The sequence below is a fragment of the Amblyomma maculatum genome, chromosome 8 (genome assembly GCF_055883805.1).
Source record: "Amblyomma maculatum isolate TAMU_Amacu chromosome 8, ASM5588380v1, whole genome shotgun sequence".
In the NCBI taxonomy this organism is placed as follows: domain Eukaryota; kingdom Metazoa; phylum Arthropoda; class Arachnida; order Ixodida; family Ixodidae; genus Amblyomma; species Amblyomma maculatum.
The window spans coordinates 59,365,748-59,388,232 of NC_139351.1; the positions used below are offsets into that span (position 1 = coordinate 59,365,748).

The 22,485-nt window shown below is 43.2% G+C and overlaps 1 pseudogene; it reads left to right on the forward strand.

Annotated features, from left to right (window-relative positions):
* The first annotated feature begins 4,583 nt into the window (after positions 1-4,583).
* Positions 4,584-22,485, forward strand: part of LOC146181244 (uncharacterized) — a 232,701-nt pseudogene continuing 214,799 nt past the window's right edge.

Below are 22,485 nucleotides of genomic sequence, written 5' to 3' on the forward strand. Positions count from 1 at the left end.
TGAAGTTGCGAAGGGCCGTTTTGGAATCACTAAGAATGGTGCTAGTTCCATTTTGAACAATTCCTAGGCTGTTGCGGCTTCTTTTAAGCGGCCCGTGACCACCGTAGCTGCTACCCTGCGGGAGATGTTCATCGCGCTCATAGCGAAAGCCTCCTTTCCTATAATGTATTTTGCCGCCTCAAGATACACGGCACTAGCATCCCTTCGATACATTTTGCCTAACGTATTTGCCCTCTCCGACTTTGAACTAATTAAAAAGATTGGGAGCCTCCTTGTAATGAGGGAGTACTTGGTAAATCATTTGTTGCTTTCCATGAAATGATTCACGCAAGACGAAACATATTATCAGCTATCAATCAATGCTCCAAGCAATTCTCTGGGAATCGCTTGGAGCAATTCCAGCAATACTAGGCTGGGAATTGACGAACGATGCTGCTGGTAAACAGGCCGCCGTACATCTGCCTAGTTTTCGGCCTTTTACGAACAGTGTTTTACGAACAGATCGCCAGCTCAGTGTCTGGAGCGGGCTACCTTTCTGCTGATACCAAACATGAGGAAATATCATAAGCCGACACTAAAACGCTATAGAGATAACCCCAAAGCTAACCCTCTGAAGAAGCCGCCCACAGTAGGGGCGCTACGTTGTCGTCATCATTTGCTGCGCGCTACTTGCCTACCTTTCACGTGATCGAGCAGTGCTGGACATAAAAAAAAATCAAGTTTTCCTTGTATTTATTTTTTTTTTGCGTAATACCATTCCTTTTCAGGACTCGGGCAGGAGTGGAGTAAATTCATGCATTTTGACAAAATAGCATTAGAAGCAAATACACACATATCCAAAATATTTGCTTGATGCTACACACACAACCATAAAACAGAGAGAGGAAAGCTCATCATGAGAATATACTACTGACACCACGTCAGAAAGCAGCTGATTACAGTAGTGCACTGTAAGCGCAAGGTAATATTATTGAAAGCAAGCTTTGAAAGCGTTGAACTTTTTGACATGTTGAGTGTGGTTGTTATTGCGAGGTGCAAGTTCCCTGACGAACATGGCTTATTAATCTCTACAGTTATCATAATATTGTTATTACAATACAGATGTTTGATTCCGTCTAAGCGAAATGAGCGGTAAATTGTATCTGCTTTACAATGGAGCTACTGACTCTGGCCACCTGAAGCAGGAAATTATGAAACGGAATGAATATGCTCCAATTCCAGTAGTACCACTTTGTTTTTCGAATCCTACGCCTGGCATGTGTACTCCACCAAAGGTGCACCACTCATTCATATGCAGATAATTTTGTTTGACTTGACAACCTTTACTGTTCTGTTGAGGAAGCCTAAGTTTGTATTAGCTCTGACAAAACTGGACATCACTAATGGCCGCAAGTTATTGTCCGGCGGGGTAGTTGCCCCTGGGTACTGAAATTCATTTTTCCGTCGGAGCGTATTTTCATTTGCGAAGTGCCCAGCTGCTTCCTGAAAAACATTAAGGCGCCTTCGACTGCTGTGTTGGACAAACAGAGGTTTGACGTTGCGAAGCACTTGTGATACATATACGAATGTCATTGACATTTCTGATCATCGCATTGCCCTGAGCAAGAGCGCTGCCCTTTAATGAGCATCATCTCGATGCTTCCAAGGGAAACAAACATCAGATAAACATCGAGAGGTCAAATAGCACGAGATTATAGCTCTCCAGGTGCAAATTATTGCGATTTCTGAGTGTGCATGGCAGCGTACTTTGATAATGTCTTTGTATTCTAGTTTTGTCGATGCGACCAAGCGCATTGCTTGGACGAATATGTCCGCGTGCAAGCTTTCCACTTAGTGACAGTGAATCGGCGTCCCAAACCAGAGTCAATCTAACAGCGCGTAGTATGCATCTCTTGAATATTAGTTGATCCAAAGTTTAGAGAAATATTCGTAGGTGAAGTAGATTTGTAATAAAGTGGTAAATACTCAGAGTTCGCCCAACTGCAATCTGACGGCTACAAAGAAATTCAATGCAACTTTTTCCAAAACATCGAAGCTAAACATTCTTCCTTGGACGGGTTTCGAAGCTAGAACAAGGACGTGGAGCTCATAAGTTTAGTCATTTCTCGGTAGTTTCCCTCGGGTGGTACCGAATCAACAATTTTGTAATAAAAATGTAATCTACCTTGGGGACCTTTTACCTAATCGTTGTACCCACGCAGTTGCCACTTCGAGTTAGTTCATTCACTCTCAGCCTATCATCAGCATGTAGAGTGGCCGTACCCGGGAATGTTGTCTTCAATTATTCGCACCTCCCATTTGATGAAATGTTTCTCTAAAGAGACATTGAAATGCTATTAACTAAGCTTAGAAACCGCGCTCGATCAGTGCGTTTTTCATCACTCTTCGACTCAAATGAATAATTTTTTTTGCTCGCTGCGCTAACAGAAAACATCGCCGTTTGAAGAGAACGCTTCTCATACCCCATTCATCTCAACGCAGGCTGCTGAGTGAGTAAAGAATAAACACAATTTAAGAAAGCAGTCGGAAGAGCCCCGTGCAGCCTGCTTCACATGAGAGCATCCAATAAGTGTGCGACACCAGAATGCACATGTGACGACAACGGTGTAGGGAGCGCCAAGAAGTGTTTCCCGATTTGATTGGTTGCGGCGCGGTTGTGCGCAGCGCTTTTGACAACTGTAAATCATAGATTCGAGTAAGTGGTATTAAATGAAACTAGAATTTCTCACAAAAAGAACTAATCATTTCTTGCATTAGAATGTTATCGCAATTATTGTTACAGTTTCCATTAAACTACGACGTTTCAAAGCAAGTTATGCAGTTTTCTTTGCAATGGCTGCGCTAGGATGGTAGTTAATTCATAATTACTCGCTTGCCTTCTTTCATTGTTGTCGAGAATCGGTGCGTAGCTGGGGTACAGCTGGGCTACTGGGGCTTCCTGTGTGAGCTTCATCCTTGTGGAGACGGCTGAGTTTCTTCATAATGGATATAAGGATACCGAAGGCCATCATGGTTTCTCCGCCGTAAGCATTCTGGAGTATAGTGTTATAGACGAAGACCCTGTACACAAGGATGGATCTAATGTCTTGATAGATGGCAATCTTGCCCACAACCGTTTTCTGACCAGCACATTAGGTTTTTCACCTGCGAATAGTATGCTCTTGTTATTGAATAGCTTGTATGACTTTTCTTACAGTCTGGCTGAACTCAGCCGCAAGTGCTGTGCTTCTGTCCGAAAAGAATACCTTGTGCGGCATAAAGTACTGCATTTTGTATATATACGCGCGGGATATTATACATGCGGGATATTATACATGGGATATTATACACGCCAAACGTAAAATAAAGAGGCTAAGAAAGCAGGGTAAAACGGGTACGAGCGAATTTTTGGAGCGTAAACAAAAGCTCTTAACAGACGTTAATCAAGCTCGGCACAAATTTTTAATGAAAACCTTGCAGATTTCATTACGTCGGATCCAGAAAAGTTCTGGCGTTACCTAGGTCAGAGTAAAGAAGAAGTTTTGAAAATAAAAGTAGAAAATGAAGAGATAACAAATTCAACAGAGATAGCTAACCACCTAAATAGTTATTTCCAAAGCGTTTATTCCCCGAATGATGAGTACCAGATTCCGGTATCAGCTCTTAGCGACCCTAGCGAGTTAGTAGTAACACGAGAAGGGGTTTTGGCTATGTTAATAAAGTTGAATCCTAAAAAGGCTGCCGGACCTGACGAGATACCAAACATGTTTTTAAAACGCTACGCGGAACAAGTGTCCGGCTTTCTGACGCATATTTTTAACTTGTCTATTCAAAAGGCAGAGATACCACAAGATTGGAGCAAGGCACGCGTTGTTCCTATCTTTAAGAAAGGTGATCGCCTTTCAGTAACTAATTACCGCCCAGTGTCAATAACCAGTGCCTGCTGCAAGTTGCTGGAGCATGCTGTAGCCAATTATGTGCATGAATTTCTTGATAGAAATAATATCTTGACGAAACACCAGCACGGATTTAGAAGGAACATGTCGACTGTCACCCAGCTGGTGTCTACTGTTCATGAATTCTCGCTAGTGCTTGATGTATCCGGACAAATTGATGTGTTGTTTTTGGATTTTTGCAAAGCCCTCGATAAGGTGCCACATACAAAATTGCTGTATAAATTAGAGAAAATTGGACTGCCGCACGATATAATTCAGTGGATAAGGGCATATATTAACAATAGAACACAGTTTGTTGACATTGGGGGTTTATCGGCTGTACTGCGCGTTTCTTCTGGTGTCCCACCGGGCAGTGTGTTAGTCCCGCTTTTATTTTTAATTTATATTAATGACTTGGTTGATGTATTCAATAGCGATATGTCTATCAGATTATTTGCTGATGATTGTGTTGTTTTTAAAGAAATTTTATCCACGGATGATCATGCTCTATTGCAAAATGCACTTGTTGAGATTGACAAATGGTGCAAGGTATGGGGCATGGAACTTAACGTGGAGAAAACGGTGCTATTACGGATCACTAGAAAAAAGACGCCCAGCATTTTTTCTTATAAGCTTCAGGACAGTTTAGTTAAGGAAGTAGAGTTTTATATGTATCTCGGTGTTACACTCGCGAACAATCTTTCATGGTCCCGTCACATATCAGATATCTGCCGTTCTTCATTAAGAAAATTGTGGTTTCTTAAAAGGAAACTTTAAACGGCTCCGATTGAAACAAGGTTGCTTGCCTATAATGCACTTATTAGGATAGTTAAGCGGGCGAGCACTTATTAGGACAAAGCTCGAATATGCGGCGATAATTTGGGAACCTCATAACAAAAAAGCTATAAATCAGTTGGAGCGGGTACAGAGAAAAGCTATTCGCTTTGTATTCAGCAAATATAAAAGGCTAGATTCCCCATCACTTATGATGAAGAAACGCGGTATCCCTCTATTACAGACTCGTAGAAAAGTTAGCAGGTTAATATTTTTGTACAAAATTCTTACAGGTAAGGTAAGCTTAGTTTCAAGTAATTGCATAAAGCGATCAACAGCACGAAAAACCAGACATAGCCACAATAATTCCTTAGTCCCAATTTTTGCGCGCACGGAAGCATTCAAACAAAGTTTTTTTCCAAGAACCATTGCAGATTGGAATTCCTTGTCGGTAAAAATAACGGAATCAAATAATTTCGCTAAGGAACTCGAAGATTATCTCATGTAATTTTTTAAAATTTGTAGTCTGTAATTGTATCATTCACCATTGTTTTCTCCAAGATTTTTGTGTTTCTCTGCATGTTTTATGGTCTTGAGCAATGTGTATGATGAATCAAGCTGGCAGCTAGTTTTTGCACCACTCCTGCATGGGCCGTAATGGCTTGCAGTATTTGTAAATAAAAAATAAAACAAAAAAAAAACTTCCTGCTTCGAATGATACTTCAGTTGCCAGGCTGGTGCGTCATCATAGCGTTGATGGCATTCTGCAGCTACAATGCTCCAGTTTTTGCCCTTTGATGAAGGTGGGAAGAGACCGAAGAGATGTATCCAAATTTGTTCAAGGGGCTTGGGCAGATGCGCCTTGAGGCTGAGTAGCCTAGCTTGTCTATTTGGGGTCGTCTCACGTGGCTAACACTCACGGCAGGTTTCCACGTAAGGTGCAGCGGAGGCGGCTTACCGCGGCAAATTATACTGCCCTTATATTCGGTGCAAAGTGTGGGCAAATCTGAGATGCCCTTGTCACCCTATACACAAAGGCCTGAATTTCCTCGCACAATTTGGTCCCAAGAATTGTGGTTTGTTTGTTACACAATAGCTTTCAGCGCTCCGTCATTTGTTTGAACAACACGGCGCCTGCACCACCGCTGGTGGCGTCGATATGAACTTCAGTCTCGCTGTCTGCACCAAAGTGCGTGAGAACACGAGGGACCTCTAAGCGGTGCTTAACGTCCTGGAAGGTTTACGAATGGGGCACTTGAAGCGCGATTTTCATCTCTCCTCTGGCAAGCCGGGTTAATGGTCTTCAATGCAGGAAATGGGAAAGTTTGTCGCCAAAACGCGCACATTTTAAGAAATCTAGACAACGTTTCCTTCTCATACGATTGTGAAACCAGTCTGATAACACTTGGTTTCTGAGGGTTAGGACTCCATTCTTGCTTACAATATGAAAAATAAACAAGAGCTGCTCATAGTTTACGTGGCACCTTCTCTGGTTTTAGCGTAAGTCGAGATTTATCCGAAACCTTTTGACGTGGTCTTCATGGTTAGAAGGAAACGCAATGGCGTTTTCTAGTATACCAGACTAATGTCTCACTTCAGTACGGTTGTGCAGGATACATTACTTGCTATTACTGAGCTGCTGCTGGACTGAACCTAAATGAAGTCGAAAAGCCGTTCCGGTGTAATGAACGCAGTCCCCTCGCGATCTGGTGGCGACTTCACTATGCTAGTAGCCCCTCTTCAGGATCATCGATAAGACATACTAAGCATTGCAGAGCCGGTATGTTGTATCGCCGATGCGCGGCAAGGATAGGCATCTCATGTTCATTAAGCATTTGAAATTGCCGAAACATAAAAGTGTGCCTACTATTTTTTCTTCCTTTTCTCTAGATCGATTTGGGCTACCCATGACCATGTCAATTGTTGGATGAGTTTGTCCAGAAGTGTTGATTTACTAATAATAGCAGAAGGCCTGGCATTGTCGCAACTATAAATGGCAAAGGCTTCAACACAGAGGTGATGAGTGTTCATCAGTGATAATGCGGTGCTTGACAAACGACGTTTTTCATGGCTTCAGCCCTGACGAAACTAACTCGCTGAAACTATGAAGAAGAGTGCTCATCTGGTGCTACCTGCTACGGGGCAGTCTGAGTTGCTGTTGAATGTGAGCTGATAACCTTGATTAGGTTAATCTTCAGAAATTGGTCGAGAAGGCCACGATGTCTCGGTTCTTTTGCGTGATCGTCGAGGAAAAGAAATCAATGGGTCTTATTTGAGGCGTCAGTATCCTTTCAGGAAGTTCGTCACCAACACTCGAGCGTGTGCGTTTCAAATTTGGTGTGCATCATGCAATGTCATATTGTGGATGTAAGTGGAACTAGACATCGTACTCGAGGATGCCTTGGGCATTTAGTTCTACCTGATAGCTACACAGATGATTGCGCTTGACAGTGGCGGTATACTCAATTCTTTGCCGGTTATGCTAAGAGAGACGGTATGCACGAAACGTTCCGTAGCAGATACGCATTTCTTCCTACAAAGATTGATGAACATAAATAAATTGAAGGTCCATGAGCACCTGATGTTCATCAATAATTCTATTCCCTAAATCACATAGTTCGAGCAATACTGCAGCACGACGAACTGGATTGATATGTGCGTATATTCCCCACAAACTGACCGTTAATCTTGTGGCTTATCACCATATGTGGTCTAAGGCCTTAGGGTGTAAGTTAGCGGGCCAGCGTACGTACCGTTTGAATCCTTATTTGTCCAGCGAACAGCCCATTGTTAAGCGAATATCAGCTGAGTGACCAATAAAACAATCCCAAAGGCAGTCAATTTGGTAGCCAAGTTTCCTTGCTTCACGTTGGCCTCAGTTTTAGCGTTTGGCTTCTTACGTTCAGATCGCAATGGCACCGCTTGGTTTCATTTCTATATGTTGAACTGCCTGTATTAGGTCTGGCCATGTGTGGTTTTGTGGCCAGTAGTGGTTTGGTATGGAGTGTCGGTGCAATGGTAGCAGCGTCGTCACTCCCCATCGCCGGAATACGATTTTATTTATTTCCGTGTGAAGTAACTTTACCTCCGAAGCTTGCTGCCTTCTGTATTCTAAGCAGTATTCTTTGAGCGCTAGGCCGCAGCGTCAGTGCGAATAGACGACGCAAAGCTACTGCTTAACTGTGATAGGGAGCGTGACTGATGTCTTGACGACATTGTTCCCTGCGCTAGTAGCCATCGGTTCCTTGGGTCATCTTGTGAGCATTCAGCCATAAGCCTAAGCTTATAATTGAAAAGTCTCCTATGTGCTCTGTCCGCAGAACCGAAGCCGCGGGTTGGAGTGCGCAGCCAATGGGTCAAAGCTTACTGCCACGTCTTACTCTCCAAAATGCTTTAAACGGCTCTGATGAAACCTTGTACTTCGCGCCACGTGTATCAGCAGTAAAGGCGGATGTGATATCGCCGCGAAACCTTCAAAATTGTATTTGTTGTTTTTTAACAGCCGCCGACATACGGCCTTATCACTCTTATTCTGGATCTCGTATCAGTTCTGTATTCTTTGTTTGTTAATGCTCGATGTCGCGAGTCGCACCTATATCAGTTCCGTTGTAGCGCAAGACGCACCGAGATCTGCCTCGAAGATTCCAGCCACTTTCTACTATGTTCCAGCTTGTGCTGGTAGCAGTTTGCGACGTTATCTAGATTGTTCTGAGCAGCCTTTCAATTGAGCGTTGACGAGTGTGACGAGCGTTCTCTGTTCGACGATGGATGTGCACGTTTGTTGCTATCGCCGCCGCCGAGTTACTTAGTTCTTTTGCCGGCGCAAGTCAGCCCAATAAAGAGTTTCTTCAGTGCAGACATCGACTCTTCCTTTGTGTTATCGACCTTGTCACCACCACGTGACAATATCCTCTGGCAACCGCATGATGTTTGTCCTGTGGTTGGGTTTGTTCGCGCTTTTGTTCGTTAATTTTGGGCGACCGAAAGGCGGTCACTTTAAAGCGCAAAAGTGAATGCTGGTGCGGCAGCACAATCCGTATTTTCGATAATTTCAGACTAGTGTAGGACGGTGGATGACAAAAAAAAATCTAAAAAAAGTCAAGCGGCGGCTTGTAGGCTGCAACAGGTGCTCGGCTTGGCAAATCCGGTTAATGTGTTGAACAACTGTAATCATTTCACCCATTTGAAAGTTCGGTATTTTATCTTTTCTGCAGTGGCAGTGATTGTGACGAAGTTGGTCCCAATCGACAGGCTGATACACAGGGACGAAATTCATGCATTTACAGCAAACGTGAATGCGAGGAGCCTTCATAGGTCTTCTTGGTTGTCACTAATCTATTTTCCCGTACAGGGTTCCAGTAACGAAAAACGGTGTGTTCCAGTATGTGTTGGGCATGACTACTTTGCCAGATATAATTGCTTTTTTTTTTCTACGCTTTTAGTCTGGTTCTTCCTTAACATCGTTTGGGCAAAATGTTTCCGGTAAAATGCTGAAGCGTGTCAATACCGTGCATTTTGATCGGACGTGGTCTTCTGCAGGCTACATATCAAAAAGATTATACTTAGAGTCATCGAGAACCATATGATCTAGAATTTGTACATTCTTAACAACAGGCGTCGCTGTAAGGATGCCCTCCGAATAATTATGAAGGAGCTTTTACGGGATCTAACCCTAATTGACAGTTGGCGATTGACAATCACGAGAGCTTTCTCTCTGACCATATAATTTTGGAAGGCCTACCCTATTAACAGCAGCTTTAAATTTCAATTTGCACTGTAACCCGAGTTTGCGACCCACAATAGCTTGTTTCTGAGACCACGTTATTCTCTTGAAGTGGGGAAAATGCTACCACGTGGCGACAGTGGCGATCTAAAATTAACTCTTTGTTAAACGAGTTTAAAGACAGGGTCATTCCTAAAAGGGCAACGATGTTTATTTTTTCTTCTTTATAGTGGCGTCGTCTTGTAGCAAGCGTCTGTAGAGGTCAACGTCACAGGGATTCTAAGCGGGGAAACGGTCTAAATAAACAATCGTTATGATTGACATTGGACACAGTTGCTTTGTGGATTGAGCGCTCTGTAAGGAAGTGTGGATGGCCAAGATTAAGCAAATATTAACAAGCCGCAGTAGCACCCTCACTGAAACCTTAACGAAGGCGAGTTTAGTTAAGGAAGTTCAATGTGGATGCAGAAGTGTTTATGAGCTGCTCCGTCTTCTTATCTTTCTCTCTAGGTTATGTCATCGCCGCTTTAAAATAGGTGCAAAGCGTGCTTCTATACTGTTAGTTTAGCGCCTTTTTCTGCCGGTCGTTTAGGCGCATCCCACCTAAGCGTACTTTATTTATGTTTTCTTTTATTTTTTTTCTGGGTTTCCTTCTTCCCACATTTTATTTATTTATTTATGATTACTCTTAAGGCCAGGGGCATTTCAGAGGGGAGTGGTTACAAAAATATAAGAACAAAGGGTATAGAACAAAGTTAAAAATACAAGCGTCGTGTTCCTGGTTATATATTTTTAGCTTCTATAGTAAGAATATAGTTGTAAGTGCAAGGTAAAATAACATTGGTAATTGTAACAGCAATGACTACAATTGTTAAGGGCCTGAGTATACAATGTGAGCTAAGGTAGCACGGAATCGCAGGCTGTCTTGAATGCTGGCTGTCGATCCGGGAAGGTGATTCCAATCTGCTGACGTGTGGGGAATAAACGACTGCGAACAAGCCTTGGTTTTGTATGATGTGATGCTGACTTTATGTGCATGATCAAGCCGGGATGAGGTGAAATACGGGACAGAAATGAGTTCGTCTCGTAGAATGGGGCAATTCTAGAAACGTTTATAAAATAGGGAAAAGCGTGAAAATTTTGAACCGGAGGCTAAAGTAGAAAGATTTAGCGTGTTTTTTTATGGAAGGGTATCAAAGCGTTGCCTTAGATTTATTATCGCCCTCTGGCAACCACTCGGATACGAGGCACCAAAGCCTTTCCTTATCACCATGGTTGTTATCTTTCTAACTAGGCCGCATCAATCGGTGACATTGCAGGGTCTTCAGCAAAGTGACGGATCACGGTGTACTCTGTGGTACGCTCATGCCGGCTGATTTCTATCTTTAGAGCTCGGAGAAATGCCTCTGTATCTGGAGAGCATCCTACAGGTTAGGAAGTTGGTTCGACAGTGCCGCGGATCGGCTGATCTATTATCGTTTGTAAACAGTTCTCTGCATTTTGTATCCATAATGTATTTCTTTTCACCCGCTAGTCGGGTAGCGTTGAGCCACTCCTGTAAGAAAGCACCGAAAATGCTAATGGTTATATTGAACAAAGAAAGACGGGGAAACTGAGCTTACCTCGGTGTGTACCTCAGCCAAACATTCTACGAGCATTACCCGCGTGCTCTTTGAAAGGGCTGTTAGGAATAAAAGTGCACAAAAGCTTAACTTTAGTGGTAACAAAATGCTCACCAGAGCGTAAATATTGGTCACACCAATATGTACTAGTCGAAATATCAGTCTGGGGCCAAACATATATATATATATGTATATACAAAGAAATCAATTTTTTGAAGGAGAGTGCGCTTCTATTTACAGCCAGTTTTGTAAAAAGTGGGGATCTAAAGGTTTGTTTAAATGCTTTCTATGTTCGCCATTAATATAGCGCAGAACACATTCTCTCAGTTCATAGAGGCACTTCAAGATTGCAGGTAATGTCTTGACTCTCAGACTACGATTCATGGTCAATTTCACTAGCACGTTGAACACACTTCTCTATCAGTTTTGACGTGTCGTCTCTGATGGAAATTAATGCATGGAAGTGGCTGCTGGCGGACTATAGATGGAGATTAAAAGGCACAGATTGTGCTCCGTCATTTATTTGTCCTAGTGTCCTCTATCCTGAAATGAAATGAAACACGTTTCCGCTGTGAATGGGTTCCATCTCGCAGCGGCCAATAATTGTCATCGTCACTGTCGATGATAACAGTTATATCACTACGCCATAGCGACAACCGAACATCGCGCTTTTTTAACTGACATTCTCTGGTTCTACGCTTTGTCTGTGACCGCTTTCATGAAATTCTTCTCGTTATCTATTAATCGAGAACACACAGCAATCGCTACGTGCTCTTAGTTTGAGCAACCGACCCGAATATTGTCTATTATGATACCGTCCAGGTTTCGAAAATTGTATTTCACATATAGTGGTCTCAATTAGCTTGTTTCACTTGCAAAGACGAGGCTAGAACTGAAAGATGCAGTGAAAAAATGCCTAATCAAGCTTAATCGACCCTTATTCTGTTCGTGGCACCTGGATACCCTGGCGGTTTTGATACCTTTAGAGTTCCTCCTCTCGATCTGGAATAAAATCTCGCTACGTCCTTAATTTCTTGCGATTAGAAATTACAGCTTCTGCTACAGTGCTACGTGGTGTAGTTTCCAGTCGGAGTGCATAAAGGCTTCCTAAAGCAATTTTATTTACATTGCTGCACCAGCGTGGAATTTATTGGAAACACGTTTTGCTGATAGAAACTGGAACCTGTGTACCGTAACCTGTCATGAGCAGCAAGGAGAAACTGCAGGGCTACATGGCACACGTACGCACGTAACGCATGATATGAAACTGCGGTCGTTATGCAGCCGTATAAGGCGGCTACTCGGCATGACAGCTGACATAACCGGACGTTTAAGGGTGGCGATAATTATGCTAAGATGCATGCTTGCTCCGGATGCGGCGTTTGTGCACGGCGCCAAGGCTGGCAAATAGGAGAATGCGATTTTGATAAAGGCAGACAATTCATATTCTCCGGTTGGTTGGTTGGTTAGGTTGGGTTGGGTTGGGTTGGGTTGGGTTGGGTTGGTTGGGTTGGGTTGGGTTGGTTGGTTGGTTGGTTGGGTTGGTTGGGTTAGTTGGGTTGGTTGGTTGGTTGGGTTGGTTGGGTTGGGTTGGGTTGGGTTGGGTTGGGTTGGGTTGGGTTGGGTTGGGTTGGGTTGGGTTGGTTGGTTGGTTGGTTGGTTCTTGCATTCGTTCTTCTGTTCCTCGCTTCTTTCAACCGTGCGCCCGCGAACTACATTCGCTCTTACGTACGTTCGCCCGTTCTACCGCTTTTCGTGCATCCTTCTTTTAAAAACGGCACTTCTGCAATTTTCGAACTCTTTCCTAGCAATAAGCGTACGCACTTCAGTGCTCCTAACTCTGTCTTGTCGAATCATTCATTTTTTCGCTTTCTTCATTCTTAAATATGGCTTTTGTTTCCGACCTAATTTGTTATAGTGCCGGCAAATTGACCTTTTTAGTGGTAATGTAACATGCTGCACATGTTGTTGTGTTATGTGTTGTGGAGCATCAAGTGAAAAAAAAGGTAGGCTCACTATAAAAGGGTAGGAAACAAACAAGAAGAAGGCAGAGCGTAAAGACGAAATAGAGCAGAAGGGGAGAAACCAGAACATGAGTAATTGAACAAGAATCCACCGAAAGTAGAGATCATGAAAAAAAAGTGGTATCATCAAGAAGGTAGAAACCGTTTGGCTTAGTATAAAGTGTTTAGCACCGCAAAGCGGGTCAGGCTATGGGTAAAATAGTAGGGGAGAGCTTCGGAAAGTTAAATCACCTGAGGTTCTTTACATGCACTCAGATCGCACAGCACATATATGCTTTACTTTTTGCCTCCATCAAAAAGAGGTCATGACGGCCTCCTGGGTATATAGTCCCGCATCCTTGTGTTCAGCACTATAACGTGCTAACCAAACAGCAACCGCAGTGAGGCGAGGAGGTAGAAATGGGCTTTATATCTCTCAAGTAACGTTGTATACAATGCGCCAACTTACTTATTGTGCTATTTTGTTCCTGTTATTGGCATCATATATCCGCAAATATCATTAGCTGCTTCGTCACAAGCATAGAAGGTAACCATTTCCCTCAGAAGTTCTCGCATAGTAGCCCTCACGCTAACACAGCCACTTGCGCAAACGATATTTAAAAGGACTGCTTCTCCGCGTCCAGAAGAAACATTTAGGCAAACAGTATAGCAAAGCAGCTGGACTATTTCCAACAAGCTTCGAGGATAACTTCCAGAAAAATGCGATAAAATCGGGGGGTTATTTAGGCGATGACAATACCAACTTACAGCAGAATTCTTGAAATGGTGATAATGGCAATTCGTCAGTCAGGAAAACATTCATTATAGCCAGACGAAGAGCAACTGCTGGTAACGTCGTGGCCTTCATGGTGGTAAAATCAACAAGTCCTCCTTCAATGCATGCCTTCAGCAATGTTTGAGCACATCTGAAACTGCGGCTGCAAATTAACATCTAATCAATTGTGCCTGCTCATCCTACACAGCTATATGCGCAGAAGTAGGAAAAACAATTTTAAGACGTGTATGGAAAGAACGTTGACGACTCTTGAAAGTGATTTCATGAACTGTTGTAGCACCAGCTGCGGTCTTTACAGAGGTCTTTAGCCAGCCGGTGTCCTCTTTAGGAAGCACTTTCAGCGATTGGCGGCGCCGGCATGATAACGTATTCGTCTCGCTTTTTCTTGTCGGCACTGCCGAAAGGGCATATTTAGAAGAACGTGTTATACAAACCATGCATGGCATGGTAAAGCTTTGACACATATCTGGCCGATCATAAAGGAACTTAGCCTTTACATTTTTTCTCTGCTCCATTTGAATTACGGTGCGATGTTTTCCTCTTCCAGTCTTTTTGCCTTAGTATTTGTTACTGTGATTTCCCTTTCTCAAGAGAGAGAGAGAGAGAGCACACTTAATAGTTTTTGCTTACTATGTTGGATGTGGGCTTACTTCACGAAGGCCAGCTTGTCTTACAACTGGTCCAAGGCGAGCTAAGCGCTTCATGAAGAAAGGGTTACGGGAGGGAGGGGGTGTAACGTGGAAATTGTAGAGCCCCGATTTTTTTCAGAAAAGATCACAAACCTGTGTGTTCAGACACATAGGTAAAACAACTTGTCATTGTTGACAACAAAATGATGTGCAAAGAATTCGTTTCCATTGCGATGTAAAAGACAAAGACCAAAACTGAAATTAGATCAATGCCATCGTGTTTTTGAAGTGATAGGATAAAGTATCTTGCTTTAAAACTCAACATTCTTCTTGGAATGTAATAGAATAGTTTATTGAAAATAAACAAGCTCTGCTTGACGACCTAATATTATATTCAAGTTAAAATGTATCTCAGCGTGAGCAGAAGAAAATAATTTCAATGTCGTACATTCAACCAGACGCTAATAGAGATTGCTTGCAGCACCTCGTTAATGATTACATTTTTGAAGCATTAGTCCAGATGTCGCAGTACTTGCCACTCCTGCTGAAGGTCATACACCAGGCGTTTCATATAGGCTCATAAGCTCCTTAACATAGGCTATAAGTATTATAAATATGTACACAACTTATAGGCAAAGCTATGTAAGCATAGGAGGGCTCATCGATATGTAGCGGGTCACTGCTAATAGCGACGCATTTTGGGAGAATTTAGAAAACGCGACTGTTCTGGACACGTTAAAGATCCCCAGGTGGTCGAAATTACTCCGTAGCCCTCCACTACGGCTCCTCTTTCTCTCTTTCCACTTTCATTCCCACCTTCCTCCCTTCCCTTACGGCGCGGTTCGGGTGTCCACAGAGCAAGTGTGACAGTTACTGCGCCTTTCCCTTCCTGGGAACCAATTTAACTTAACTGTTCTGGACGTCTTAGCTGGATAAAATTTATTGATAACTGACAAGAGCACGCGTGCTTTCGAAAAACCTGTTAATTACTACCGCAGTCAGAATCTGTAAAACCACATTATAGACACCCAAATATGCCATCAAAATCTAATAAACGGCATTTGGTGACACTGTCACCGCATATCCGGCAGCAAGAATCCGAATTACTGCTGAGATATTGTGACAAGAAGTTGAGGTTTTTTTCGTTCCCGCCAGTCGAATTCAAAGTATTTTCTTCTGCTACGTAGTATGGTATCATTACGCCCACTATCACGCAAGAGGAGACTCCGTGATTAATGGCGCGCGGGGAGCGGAGAATACTTCGCATGTGCGTGCCGAGTCTTGAGCCTCGTTCGATACAAGGCTCATCTGCTGCTCCGAGGTCGTACGTTAGGCGCGGCTCGTCCAAAACGAAACTATCCGAGCGCGCACGAAGTGCCTGAGCCGGAACATAACCGAAACTATAGTAGACGCCTGTGGCGCCGCCAAGTATATTTTTATATTTGCCTTGCAACATTTACGTTGTCTTTTCGCCGTCGTTTACGTGTGATAAAAGCATTGTATCACATTCCAGGCAAAACCTATTACTGTATTCAAACGGGCAACGTAATTAGCATTTGTCAGCCTCCGGAATCCTTTGCGCGTTACGTGATTTGCAGTTGCGAGTCTCGGCTGTTTCGGCTATGGCGGCGATGCCTTTATTTCTGTTCTCTCTCTTTAGAACCTTATAACAGCTCTGTTTTCAGTCATCATCATCATCATCATCAGCCTGATTATACCCACTGCAGGGCGAAGACCTCTCCCATATTTCTCCACTTAATCCGGTTCTGTGCTAGCTGCATCCACTTGACCCTGCGAACTTCTTAGCATCATCCGCCCACCTAACTTTCTGCCGCCCCCTGCTACGCTTTCCTTCCCTTGGAATCCAGTTTGTTACCCTAAGAGACCATCGGTTATCCTCTCTCCGCACTACACGTCCTGCCCATGTCCATTTCTTCTTCTTAATTTCCACTAGAATGTCGGTAACTTGAGTTATATCCCTGACCCACTCTGCCCGCTTTCTATCTCTTAATGTTACCCCTACCATTTTTCGTTCCATAGCCCTCTGGGTTGTCCTCAACTTCAATAGAACTCTCTCGGTTAGCCTCCACGTTTCAGCCCCATAGGTGAGTACGGGCAAGATGCAAATGTTGTATTCTTTCCTCTTGAGCGATACCGGTAAGCTGCTAGTCATAATCTGCGAGTGCTTGCCAAATGCGCTCCATCTCAATCTTATCCTTCTTGTTATTTCCTTTTCATGGTCCGGATCTGCGGTTACTACCTGCCCTAAGTAGACATAATCGCCTACTACTTCCAGTACTTCGCTACCTAATGTAAACTGCTGTTCCTTCCGAGGCTGTTGAACATTACCTTAGTCTTCTGCATATTGATTTTCAAGCCTACTTTTCTACTTTTCCTGTCCAGGGCATCAATCATTATTTGCAGTCCATCCCCCGAGTTGCTTAGCAAGGCAATGTCATCAGCAAATCGCAGATTAGCGAGGTATCCTCTATCTACCCGTATCCCTAACTGCTCCCATTCCAAGTCTCTGAATACTTCCTCTAAACAAGCTGTATGGAAAAATAGAGTATGGTATTTCGAAAACATGAGTTTCGTGTCATGCGGATATTAAAGCGTGTTGAGACAGTAGCGGGCAGGCGAGCTTAGGAACATTTGAAAACTGATTTTGTATTAAGAATTGATTTTTAACCAAGAATATTAAGAGCAAGATATATTGTGTAGATAGCTGGAAGCGCGAGGGGGCAAAACGTATGAGTGGGTAAAGTGCAAGTCTGAAGACAACGCTGCACAAAAAAAGCGATGCCTATAGGTTTTTCAGCGTGCAAGGAGGTATACAAGACCCATCAGAACGGTAATTATGCTTATCTCATGACAGGAGAGGAGGCAGTTCCGGGCAGTCAGCGGGGCTACGTCGCCCGGGGCCCCTAGTCAGTAAAACATTGGGCGCTGCGTGCTCGAAAAAACACGCTCGCGTTCCTCAACATTATCATCATCAGCAACACTACACTTAATGCAGAGTAACAGGCTTCTGCTTCATTACTCCGGTCAACCAGGTGCGATACTACCAGCATCCACCTGACCCCTGACACGTCTTAGCCTCATCCGCCTACCTAAGGTTATTCACACCCTGCCAGCTTGCCTTCCCTTGGAGTATAATTTGTTACCATTAGCGACTTACAGTTTTCCTCTTATTTTTTGTTCTTTCTATATCCATTTGTTCTCCTTGACCTTGAGCGTCATTTATGGCAGTTTATTCCCTGGTCCACTCCATTCGCTTTCTGTATCGTAATATTACCCCTACAATCTTTCATTCGACACTCTGCGTGTTCCTCAATTTATGTAGAATCATGTTCCATAGCCTCGACATTACTTACCTGCATGTGAGTACCAGCGAGGTATAGCTCTTACACACTTTCATATTAATGAAAACCGGTCGGCTACTAGACATGAAATGCGAGTTCTTTCCAAATGCCCACCTTCTTAGATTGATCCGCCAATTAATTTTTTTTCGTGGTCCAGATATACGTCGACAACCTTATTCGTTTAAAACTTCCAGTGCTTCCCTACTTATTGTAAACTGTTCTTTTCAGAGGCTGTGTAACATTACTTTAGTCTTCTCCATATTAATTTTTGCTCCTTCTTTCCTGGCTTCTCTGTCGAGATTAACCGTAATTTGCAATTCTTCCCTGAGTTCCTCAGAAAGACAATGTAATCAGTGAATTGCAAGTTGTGTTTAGATAGGCTATGTTTGAAGGTATTTCAAGAGGATGGGCTCGGAAGGATGGGATTTATGACCTTCGGGTAAATTGCGGATTGGTGACTTAGAGCGACTTGCAATGGTGATCATATTGCGATTGAACAGAGGAACGTCACAGGCCGCCTTGTTCAGGAAAAGCTCTGGTAATGGTAGGCGTTGTAGGGAAGGCGTTCGAATAAACGCATGAAAAGGCACAAGAAGGGGGGCGGGGGATGGGCATGTTTCTGCTTCATTGACAAAGTGCACATCCGTGGCATTGGAAATGCGTTTTTGAAAGGCTTTCACCTGTTTCTGCTTGTTTATTTGCTTAAACGTCCCAAAGCGGCACAGGCTATCAAGAAAGACGTAATGGAATGCTTGGGCAATATCGACCATGAGAGATCTTTAACGTGCACTGACATTGCACAGAAGGGAAGCGCATTTCTCCTCGCCTACGTTAAAACCAGCCGAAGCGGCCGAAATGAAACCGCGTCTTTGGGGTCACCAGCGAGCATTCTAACTTCTGAGCCGCCACGGCGGGGAGCCGTTGCTTCGGACAGTGACAAAGAGGCATGTCCACCTCTAAGAGTATGTAGTTGTTTATCTATATGATACAGAATATTGTCTTTGGACTAGAGATGTGAAGGCCTGAGAAGCCTTGGCATTTTGGGATAAAAGCTAAACTGTTCAAAATGAAGATCACCACGTAGTCGCAATTGCTCGGGAGCCCTCCATTGCGGCACCCCTTTCTCTCTTTCCTCTTTCACTCCTGCCTTCCTCGCTTCCCCTACGGCCCGGTTCAGGTGTCCACAGAGCAAGAGTGACAGATAATGCGCATTCACTTTCCTGCGAAAAACTATTATTATTATTATTCAATTATTTTTTTCAGCGAACAAAGCGAGAAACACTGAAAATATCAGAATGAGACTTGAATGATTTGTGACTGTATACGTTCAGTTATGTTCTATTTTAGCTTTTAAAAACGCTGCCGCGGGGTGGCGCAATGGTTACGGCGCTCGACTACTCTTCCCAAGGACGCGGGATCGAATCCCGGCCTCGGCGGCAGCTTTTCGCTGGAGGCGAAAAGCAAAGCGCCCGTGTGCTGTGCGATGTCAGTGCATGGTAAAGAATCCCAGGTGGTCGAAATTTCCGGAGTCCTCCCAATACGGCGTCTCTCATAGCCTAAGTCGCTTTGGGACCTTAAACCCCACAAACCAACCAGCCAACCAACCAACCAGCCATTTCAGTCATCTTCTGAAGAAATGTTTGCGGTAAACAGGCATCAGCAAGGGTTCCTGCACGGAATGTGCAAGCGCACCATGCTGCCTACAGAAACATCTTGCATGTTGAGCTTAGCATACTGTTCCGCGAATGCTTCAATTGGTGATTTAACTTTGCTCGATGAAAGCAGCATAACGCCCTCTCTAAGCGCCGTTTTCAGATGCAGATCATTCTCCAGCCGCATCTTATGTTCATGCTTTTTGGAATGTTAAGCCGCCTTCGAAACCTTATCCCTGTCAGGCTCAAAAAACAGCTCTATTTCTCACTAATACACTCTCTCTTTAATTACTGTTGTTTAGTATGGGGTACCGGAATTAAGACTGATAATAACAGACTATATTTGCACTGCAGCGGAGGGCCATTAGAGTATTATATAAGGAAAGCTTAGACACCGTAACGTTCATGGCAACACATAATATCCTACCTTTCCACAATATATACATGCAGGAATTATCTGTGTACGTATTTTCTGAAGCGTCGAGCAATTATAATAGATTTTCTGGTCATTATCTAAATAGGAATACTGGCCACAATCTGCGGAGGACTTTTATTGTTGTAGATAAACCTCGGACTAATTATTATAAACAGACAATTGATAATCAAATCATGAAACTATGTAATAATTACCTAGGCATACTTGATATCGCAAGAACAAGTATAACCCTGCCAACGGAGAATAAAAACCTCTTTTCACTTCAATAGAAAACCAAATACATGACTAAAGTAGATGTGAAATCGCAATGTATTGTGCTATTCCTTTACATTGTTCCAGAGTTTCATAACAGTTGTTACATTTCCTTATGTTTTCTTATTGGCACGTGTCTGAAAGTGTATTTTGTACTGTGGTGACAGTTTTTAACACGATGTTCTTGTTTCTTGTCTTTTTTTTTACTCATGTGTAGTTAAATATGGTGATAATTGTTGTATGTAGTTGCATGTGCATTGCCTGTACTTTGTACCCGCTGCTGTTGCGCCCAGTGGGGCCAGGACCTCGTCAGGAGACTAATTACCTCCTTTTATCCTGCCCACATAATCACTGAATAAAATAAAAAAATCTTGCCACATATGAAAAGCTCGTTTTATAATGTCGCATAAGGAGTTGAAAAACGACCTATTAAGCACTGTATCTAACTGCGGATGGTGACCGCAACGAATATGCTTATTTCTTTAAAGCTTGATATTAAAGAGTTGAATATATGTTTCTTTATTAGAGAATTGCGGCATCCAACTCGTAGTAGACAGGCAGGCCTTTTAGGTTCAGAACAACCGCACATTTTGTTTGTAGTAACCGGTAGAATAAAACGAAACATCTCCAGCAACTAGATGTAATTTCAGCATTTCTCCGCTTCGTAAACGTGAGCAAGAAGGCCACAGGTGGTTTTGTCGGAAATCGTGCCGCAATGGTAACACCCTTGTGTTCAGTTCGGTTCGTCACAAGTGATGTTTTCGCAGCTACACGTGACAAAATATCATTTCCTGCAAGCTTTCGCAGACTATGCTTCAATGAGTAGACAGGATAGTTTGGATATAAAGAAAAGCATGAAAAAAGTGAAATGAATAAAAATAAAGAAATGCCAAAACGATTTAAAATAAGCGGAAAGCGCTGCAGATAGCTTAAACTAACGATTTATTTTTTTCTCGCTATGCAGTGCTCCACGAAGCATTTCTTCACATCTGCTATAACTTGTTAATTACTAAAATTGCATCAAATCATTATCATCATCATCAGCCTGACTATACCCACTGCAGGGCGAAGGCCTCTCCCATATTTCTCCACTTAACCCGATTCTGTGCTAGCTGCATCCACTTGACCCCTGCGAACTTCTTAATCTCATCCGCCCACCTAACTTTTTGCCGCCCCCTGCTACGCTTTCCTTCCCTTGGAATCCACTTTGTTACCCTCAGCGACCATCGGTTATCCTCTCTTCGCACTACATGTCCTGCCCATGTCCATTTCTTCTTCTTAATTTCCACTAGAATGTCGGTAACTTGAGTTATTTCTCTGACCCACTCTGCACGCTTCCTATCTCTTAATGTTACCCCTATCAATGTTCGTGACATAGCCCTCTGGGTTGTCCTCAACTTAAGTAGAACTCTCTTGGTTAGCCTCCACGTTTCAGCGCTATAGGTGAGTACAGGTAAGATGCAACTGTTATATACTTTCCTCTTTGGCGATACCGGTAAGCTGCTAGACATAATCTGCAAGTGCTTGTCAAATGCGCTCCATCCCAATCTTATTCTTGTTATTTCCTTTTCATGGTCCGGATCTGTGGTTACTACCTGTCCTAAGTAGACATATTCTCCTACTACTTCCAGTACTTCGCTACCTAATGTAAACTGCTGTTCCTTCCCGAGGCTGTTGAACATTACCTTAGTCTTCTGCATATTGATTTTCAAGCCTACATTTCTACTTTTTACTGTCTAGGGCATCAATCATTATTTACAGTTCATCTCCCAAGTTGCTTATAAAGGCAATGTCATCAGCAAATCGCAGATTACTGAGGTATTCTCCATCTCCCCCCAAACCTAACTGCTCCCATTCCAAGTCTCTGAATACTTCCTCTAAGCAAGCTGTGAATAGTACTGGGGAGGTTGTGTCTCTTTGCTTAACACCTTTCTTTATGGGAATTTTGTTATTTTCTTTATGCAGAACTATGGTTGCTTTGCAGCCGCTATATATATCTTCCAGCATTTTCACGTAGGGCTCGTCTGCCCCCTGATTTCGCAATGCCTGCATCACCGCCGATGTTTCAACTGAGTCTGAGTCAAATGCTTTTTCGTAATCAAGGAATGATATGTATAAGGGCTGGTTATATTCCGAGCATATTTCTATCACATGATTGATGGTATGGATATGATCGATAGTAGAGTACCGTTTCCGAAAACCTGCTTGATCCCTTGCTTGATTGCAGTCTAAGGTTGTCCTGATTCTATTAGCCATTACCTTAGTAAATACCTTATACGTAAGAGACAGTAAGCGGATTGGTCTGTAATTTTTAAGGTCATT